The sequence below is a fragment of the Stigmatopora argus genome, chromosome 1, assembly GCF_051989625.1.
Source record: "Stigmatopora argus isolate UIUO_Sarg chromosome 1, RoL_Sarg_1.0, whole genome shotgun sequence".
Taxonomy (NCBI): domain Eukaryota; kingdom Metazoa; phylum Chordata; class Actinopteri; order Syngnathiformes; family Syngnathidae; genus Stigmatopora; species Stigmatopora argus.
Window position 1 is genome coordinate 30553443 of NC_135387.1, and position 8355 is coordinate 30561797.

The 8355-nt window shown below is 39.1% G+C and overlaps 1 long non-coding RNA gene across 1 annotated transcript; it reads left to right on the top strand.

Moving 5' to 3' along the window:
• The first annotated feature begins 1236 nt into the window (after nucleotides 1-1236).
• LOC144086561 (uncharacterized) lies at nucleotides 1237-8015 on the top strand. The gene is made up of 3 exons (XR_013304520.1): nucleotides 1237-1672; nucleotides 3469-3533; nucleotides 7718-8015. It is a non-coding gene; the product is annotated as an uncharacterized LOC144086561 (long non-coding RNA).
• The last annotated feature ends 340 nt before the right edge of the window (nucleotides 8016-8355 follow it).

The window sequence follows — 8355 nt, forward strand, 5'->3', positions numbered from 1 at the left end:
TCCTCACAAGAGGGGGGTGCTGGAGCTTATCCCAGCTAACTAGGGGGAACAGGTGGGGGATATTGTGAATTGGTGGACAGCCAATCGCAGGGCACCAGGAGACAAACAACCAATCGTAGCTGGGGAGAATTTAGCCTACAATTAGCCTAGCATGCATGTTTTGGGTATGTGGGGGGAAATGGGGTGTAACCGGAGAAAACCCACGCAAGCCATCGGGGAGAAAGTGCAAACTCCACACAGTGAGGACCCAACTGGGATCGAACCCTCGACCCCAGAACTGTGAGACCGACATGCTTATCACTCACTCGCCGGACCACACCGTCGAAAATATGACCGTATTATTATTATTATTATTTTACCATTGTATGATTATTATTCTTATTTTATCATTGTATTTTTATTTATTATTATTATTATTAGTAGTACTAGTAGTATAATTATGATGATGACGATGATAATGATTATTATTATTATACTTTTACCATTGTATGATTATTATTCTTATTTTACCATTGTATTTTTATTTATTTTTATTATTATTATTATTAGTAGTAGTAGTAGTATAATTATGATGATGATAACGATGATAATGATGATGATTATCATTATTATTAGTAGTAGTACTGATAGTATAATTATGATGATGATGACAATGATAATAATAATTATTATTATTACTATTATTATTATTATTACTATTATTATTATTATTGTTATTATGATTATAGAAAAAGTATAGAAAATATATTTATAAATACATCTATTTAAAAAAAATTAAACTTCCTGCTAAGCTATTTTGGCATTTTTTGCGTTTTGGGTCACTTCCTGTTTGATTTGTATTAACATTGACTCACTTCATGTGGATTTTAGGGCACTTCCTGTTAGTCTCTTATATTTCTGTGCCACTTCCTCTTCTCTTATTTTGGGGCATTTCCATTTTTTTTAAGTTAGACAAATGTAAACATGTTCTTCTCATTTTCCCACTTCCTGTTTCGCACTACCTGTTGGTCTCTTATTTTCCTGTGCCCCTTTCTCTTCTCTTATTTTGACGCAATTGTTTTATTGTTCATTTCTCCTCAGTTTCAGATCACTTCCTGTTAATCGCAATCAACTTCCCACTTTATTATTATTATTATTATTATTGTTATTATTGTTCTTCTCCCTTTCCCACTTCCTGTTTGGCACTTCCTGTTGGTCTCTTATTTTCCTGTCCCGCTTCCTGTTCTCTTATTTTGGGGCACGTCTTTTAGTGTTCATTTTTCGTCATTTTCAGATGATTTACGGTTGATCTCACTCTTTATTTAATTTTAAAAAAATCAAGTTAGACAAATCTAAACACGTTTTTCTAATTTTCCCCAATTTTTATTGAGTTTTTAGGCCATATTTCCCTCCTACGCCACCAATTTAAGAACAAAATATTACTCGTTCTTTCGTCCTGATTATTGTGGGGCGTGTGCAAAAATTCCAGGTGTGCGTCATTATCGGCAGCAGATGATCAATGACGTCAATAAATCGACCACAAGTTCATGTTTTGAAGCGAAGAAGACAACGCGTACAAAAAAGACGTGCTCAGTGTTTCGTCAAGCTTGGGAACACAGCAAGGAAATGAATCACGGCTCGATTCCGTGTGGAAAATGACGCATTTCGTCGCTGACTGGCTTTTTTTACGCAGGCACGTCCGTTTGTTTTGCCTCATTAACTTTTAGGAGCCGCACGCTTTGCCTGTTTTTTATTCTGCCGTCCATCAAGCGCTGCTACGCTGTTATGTAACGTTTTTTTCTGGAGATTCCGATTCTATTGGTCATCTAGTATGATTTTTTAGATGATGTTTAATGTATTTGCTGCCATTGACGGCGTTTTACGTCCAATTTATTTAGATTTGAAGTGGCAAACGGACGTTCGTTTATGCGTACTTTAAGCGAATTGTACGTCAATAGCTGCCAATTTGTTGATTACAAGTCATTTCCTGTTTTTATTCGGTCACTTATTGTTGATTTTTGGTCACTTCCTGTAGTTTGTTAGTCATTTTTTGCGTCACTTTGTTGTTTTGAGGGCTTTTATGGGTCACTTGTTGATTATTCTGCTTACTCACTGAACAGGAAGTGACGTGTGAACTCCTAAAATGCTTTGGAAGAGATGCAAAATGAATAGGAAGTGACGTGTATATACACTATAAAATGAGCAGGAAGTGACTTATAATCAAACTGGGTCATTTTGTGTTGATTTTAGAGCATTTCCGGGTTAGGTCATGTTGACGGGTCATTTTCAGGGCACTTCCTGTTGAGCTTGGGTCACTTCCTGTTGATTTTGGGATGTTTCAGGTCACGTTCTGTTATTAGTATTTCTGGGTAACTTCCTGTTGCTTTTGCAGTAATTCTGGGTGATTTTTTGTTCTTTTTGGGTCACTTCCTGTTTATTTTGGGGTGTTCAGGTTACTTTCTGTTGGAATATTGGTAAATCTGGGTCACTTCCTGTTGATTTGGGGGTATTGCAAGTCATTTTCAGTAGGATTAATATGATTTATGGGTAACTTCCTGTTGATTTTGCAGCACTTTTGGTTGACCTCTGTTCCTTTTCGGCCACTTCCTGTCTATTGGGGGTAATCCAGGTCACTTTGTTGGATCAAATTGCATGTTTGCGTGACCATTTGTACTTTTTGGGTCACTTCCTGTTTATTTTGGGGTGTTCCAGGTTACTTCCTGTTGGATTATTGGCATTTTTGCATGTACTATTGCACTTTTTGGGTGACTTCCTGTTTATTTTGGGGTGTTTAGGTTACTCTATGTTGGAAAATGGCATTTCTGGGTCACTTCCTGTTGATTTAGCAGCATTTTTGGTGACCAATTGTCCCTTTTGTGCCACTTCCTGTTGATTTGATGCTATTCCAGGTCATCTTCTATTGGAATAATTGCATTTCTGGGTCATTTCCTTTTTATTTAAAGTAATAATATAATAATTATGACTTTAAGGATTTAAAAAAATCTAAAATAATGTCCACACTTTATCATTTTTTGCAGCTCCGAGTAAAAATGTCCACCATCGGACATAAAAATGGTTAACATTTAATCAGAATTAAAAACTAGCTCATCCTTGCTTTTATTTTGACAACTTGACGCTAACTGAGCATAAGTAGCCTTTAAAAAAATAATAAAAATTGTTTGTGTTTTCATCTTTTAACCCTGTTTTTACCCGAAGACCCCCCGAAATTAAACAAATGTGATTGGACGCCCAAGATTAGACAAACAATAGCCAGTTAAGCTAACGTGACATAAAAAAGACAACGTAGGACCTTGACTTTGAAAATAAACGGGGGTCCTCCGGCCCCCCAAAACATGTCTTTAGTACACTTTTCTCTTTATCCTGATTGGCTCTTCCCCGCTACAAATGTAAACAACATTTTTTCAAGGAGTGACCTTTGACCTCCTTCATATTTGACACAAAAATGCTGAAAAAGCTTTTTTCCAGCAGGGTCGCCACGAAAACAGATTGCCGGAGTGGAAAGAGGCGGAGCCAAGCCAACCTGTCAATCAGAGGTAAGAAAAAAAACTCAATGGGACGGCCATGTTGCCGCACGTGCCTTAAAATGTCCAGAAATTATATAATTTTATGAATAAACGCCGAATATGACATCCCAAATAGATTGGACGTCTGTCACCATCAATGGCAGAAGTTGAAAATTCAGGAAGTTAAATTTAAATCGGATAAAATGAGTTCATGATAGTTCAATTTTTCAATCATTTTCAGGTTCGCGGGGGTGCTGGAGCATATTCCAGCTGACTTTTAACCAGCCAATCGCAGGGGATGAGGATACAAATGACAACCATTCACGTTTACGCTCCTAGCTAGTGGCAATTTAGCCTTTAGTTAGCCTAGCATGTATGTTTTCGGGATGTGGGAAGAAACTGGAGTACCCAGAGAAAACCCATGCAAATTCTACATAGTGAGGACCCATCAGGGATCGAACCCACGACCTCAGAAGGGCGTGACCGACACGTTAACCCAAGGGTGTCGGACTCGGGTTGGTTCGCGGGCCGCTTTAACGTCAACTCGATTTTATGTGGACCGGACCATTTTAGATATAATATTTCGATTTTTTTAAAATTATAAATGGATTAAAAGAACTGGATTCAAAGCCCCGAATATTCCGTTTTTTATAGATCTAAAACAAAGTTTATTTTAGCATTTTTAAAATATATTTTTAGATTTTACAAAATGATTTTTGAACTAAAAACACTTTTTTTAAATTAAAAAAAATACAATTATGGATTAAAAGAACTGGATTAAAAGCCCTGAATATTCAGTTTTTATAGATCTAAAACAATGTTAATTTGAGTTTTTTAAAAAGATATTTTTAGATTTTACAAAATGATTTTTGAACTAAAAAAGAAAAAATGGATTTAAAAAAATACAATTATGGATTAAAAGAACTGGATTAAAAGCCCTGAATATTCAGTTTGTATAGATCTAAATCAATATTTATTTGCGCTTTAAAAAAGCCAAGGGACTCCTAACAGCCTTGCTCGTTTTTTTTTCGACAAACGTCCGGCTTAAGACCACTTTGAGCGGCATTACCAACTCCCGCCTGCAGGTGTCAGTGTCGCCCAGGGAAAAAACGTCTCCCTGGCAACGAGGTGGGAGGGTCTTCATCTCTTAAGGGGCCCCAAACGCGTGCCTCGCCGAAGCTGACACGAGGAAAGCGGCTTTTCGAGCTCTCGGTCCCTGGAGGCGAGGGCCCGGGTCCGACTCCGACACCCCCGGGGGATTACGGCGCGTGCTCGCCCGGGCCCCAAACTTCTTGTCTGAACTCAAAAAATGAAGGAATTCATTAAATTAATCTAGCCAATTCATAGATTAAGTTAAAAATGACTCGTTTTGTTACCGTATTTTCTCGCATATAAGCCGTATCTGTCACTTTAAAAAATTATATATGCACATAAATTAGACGAAATGCAAGATCATGCATAAAATGTGAAAAAAACTCACTTGTGCCTGCCATTGCTCGCTCAGGGTGCCGTAATCTTACCTCGGGACGGCAAACCGGATCACTTCCTGGTTGTACTGCTCACATGACTTCCTGTTTTAATTTGTTTATGTACGAGGATTTTTCTTAAGGTTTTCCCTTCAAAATAAAACATTTGTACTCCCTATTAAAACCATGAATATGGGGGTGAAAATTGGGAATCAGGGGGTGGCTTATACGAGGGAAATTGTCAAATTCGGCGATTTTTAAGGGTATGGCTTAATTGTGGAGGCGGCTTATATGCGAGAAAATACGGTAAATATCCATTTTGGGTGGGTTCCAATTCATAGTTTGGTTAGCTAGCCTAGCATGCATGTTTTTAAAAATGTGGGAGTACCCAGAGAAAACCCTTGCAAGCCTAGTGGAGAAAATGCGAACTCCACATAGTGAGCAGTCGCCTGGAATCGAACCCAGATCTGTGCGAGGCGGACATGCTAACCACTTTTCCACCGTACTAGCCCAAAATGGATTAATCGCATATAAATTCCATTATATAAATTCTCTCATTAATTTTCTAAACCACTCATCCTACAAGGGTCGCGGGGGTGCCGGAGCCTAAATTGGCGGCCGCCTGGAATCGAACCCAGATCTGTGCGAGGCGGACACCCTAACCACTTGTCCACCATACCAACCCAAATTAGATTAATCACATAAATAAAATTAAATAAATTCTCTCATTAATTTTCTAAAGGCTCACGGGGGGTGCCGGAGCCTAAATCGGCGGCCATCCAATTACAGGGCACGAAGAGACAAACAACCAATCACTTGTAGCTAGCGGCAATTTAGAGTATTTAACCAGCTAGCCTAGCATGCATGTTTGTAAGAATGTGGGCGTACCCGGAGAAAACCCACGCAAGCCCAAGGAGAACATACAAGTTCCACACAGTGACTCACCTGGAATCGAACCCAGATCTTTGCGAGGCGGACATGCTAACCACTTTTTCACTGTACTACCTAGCTAGCCTAGCATGCATGTTTTTTTAAGAATGTGGGCGTACCTGGAGAAAACCCACGCAAGCCCAAAGAGAACATACAAGTTCCACACTGACTCACCTGGAATCGAACCCAGATCTTTGCGAGGCGGACATGCCAACCACTTGACCACCGTACTACCCCAAATTGGATTCATCGCATATAAATATATAAATTCTGTCATTCATTTTCTAAACCACTCATCCTCACAAGGTTCACGGGGGGTGCCGGAGCCTAAATCGGCGGCCATCCAATCACAGGACACGAGGAGACAAACAACCAATCACTCGTAGCTAGCGGTAATTTAGAGTGTTTAACCAGCTAGCTTAGCATGCATGTTTTTAGCATGTGGGAGGAAACGGGAGCACCCTGGAGAAAACCCACGTGAGCCCCGGGAGACCATGCTAACTCCACGCAGGAGGATGGAGCAGGGATCGAACCCAGGACCCTAGAACCGCGAGGCCACGGTGCTAACCACTGGCGCAGTTGAAAATGCTGACGGTGGCTCACGTTTTGGGGTAAGTTTAAAGCCGTAAAAAGCACACGGTGTCAATGTGCTTCTCTTGGCTCACCGCCTCTTGACGTTTCCACTCTAGCGACGTAGCGTAAATATTAGCTTTAATAGCTACATTTGTCTTGTTTCCATGGCAACAGTCAAAGTCGTCTTGGCGTTGTCTTCACTTGCAGTGGGACGCAAATAGACGACAAAATGTCATCATTGTTCTTTCGGTTTTTGTTTACAGTTCTTTTAAAGGTCACTCGGAGGTCAACCCCGCCCCCTTGCATAGCCACCTAAACCATAGGCGTCAAAGTGGCGGCCCGGGGGCCAAATGTGGTCCGCCGCATCATTTTGTGCGGCCCGAGAAAGGAAATCAATCATTGTCATTTTTTAATCATTTTTTTCTGTGTTTTTAGTTCAAAAATCATTTTGTAAAATCTAAAAATATATTTTAAAAAAGCTAAAATAAACATTGTTTTAGATCTATAAAAAATTGAATATTCAGGGCTTTTAATCCAGTTCTTTTAATCCATAATTGCCATTATTTAATTCATTTTTTTCTGTTTTTAGCTCAAAAATCATTTTGTAAAATCTAAAAATATATTAAAAAAGCTAAAATAAACCTTGTTTTAGATCTATAAAAAAATTGAATATTCAGGGCTTTTAATCCAGTTCTTTCAATCCATAATTGTAATTTTTTAATCCATTTTTTCTGTGTTTGTAGTTCAAAAATCATTTAGTAAAATATAAAAATATATAAAAAAAGCTCAAATAAACATTGTTTTAGATCTATAAAAAATGGAATAGTCAGGTCTTTTAATCCATAATTGTCATTTTTTAATCCATTTTTTCTGTTTTTAGTTCAAAAATCATTTTGTAAAATGTAAAAATATATCAAAATCCCTGAATATTCAGGTCTTTTAATACAGTTCTTTTAATCAGGCCCTTTCTGCATCACTTCCTGTTGATTTTGGGTCACTTCCGGCGAACTTCCTTTTTTATTTTGATACTAGTAATAGTTCTAATATTATTAGTTATAATACTAATAATAGTTTAGCGATTTTATCTGTTTATCTTTTCTCTATTTTGAAATAAATTACCGTATCATGCATTTGCTTGCGTCATGACGTCACGGCGTTTTGTATTTGTCGCCATGGAGTTTCGTGCATGTCGTCTTTTTATGCACATATAAGCCGTATCATGGGTTCAGTCATTTTTTTATACAGATATGGCGTATATGTGAGAAGATACGGTACTCCCGGCGTTTACATAAGCACGAAACGTTCCCGGCCACGCCCCCTCAAACCCAAATCCAAACTGAAACCCCCGCTTTGCGGTTTGGAAGAATCCAAAATGTATCTCTTGAAATAAGCCTGCAGCGAGTTCCGTTCTCGTTGCGCCATTAGCGCTAACGCTAGCGTCACATCTGGCGCGCTGGCGGTCCGCCAAGCCGGCCGGTGGGCTCCAGTAAAAATATGAAGCAAGCGCTTGTTAAACGGGACGACCAATTGGAAGAGAACATCGGGGGGGGGGGTGCAAACTTTTTTTTTTTTTTTTTTTTGCCCAGGGCCGCTTTTGTGAGGCTCCAACGATGGCGGCGCTAGCTTGAAATTTATTGGCTTACATTTTGTTAAATAGATATTTGTCGGAATTGGGTGGAAAATGTCAGGTTTGGTTTATTTTTATGTCTGGATATTGGCGGGAATACACGTCCATTTTTTGGAGGGTGCGGTTCAGTAAACCAAAATGGGGTCACTCAAAAATGCCCTAAAGTCAACAGGAAGTGGACGGTACATGTTTCAAAAGTAACAGGAAGTGACCATTGACGGCGATGGACGTCCAATCCGTCAATGGAAGGGTCGCT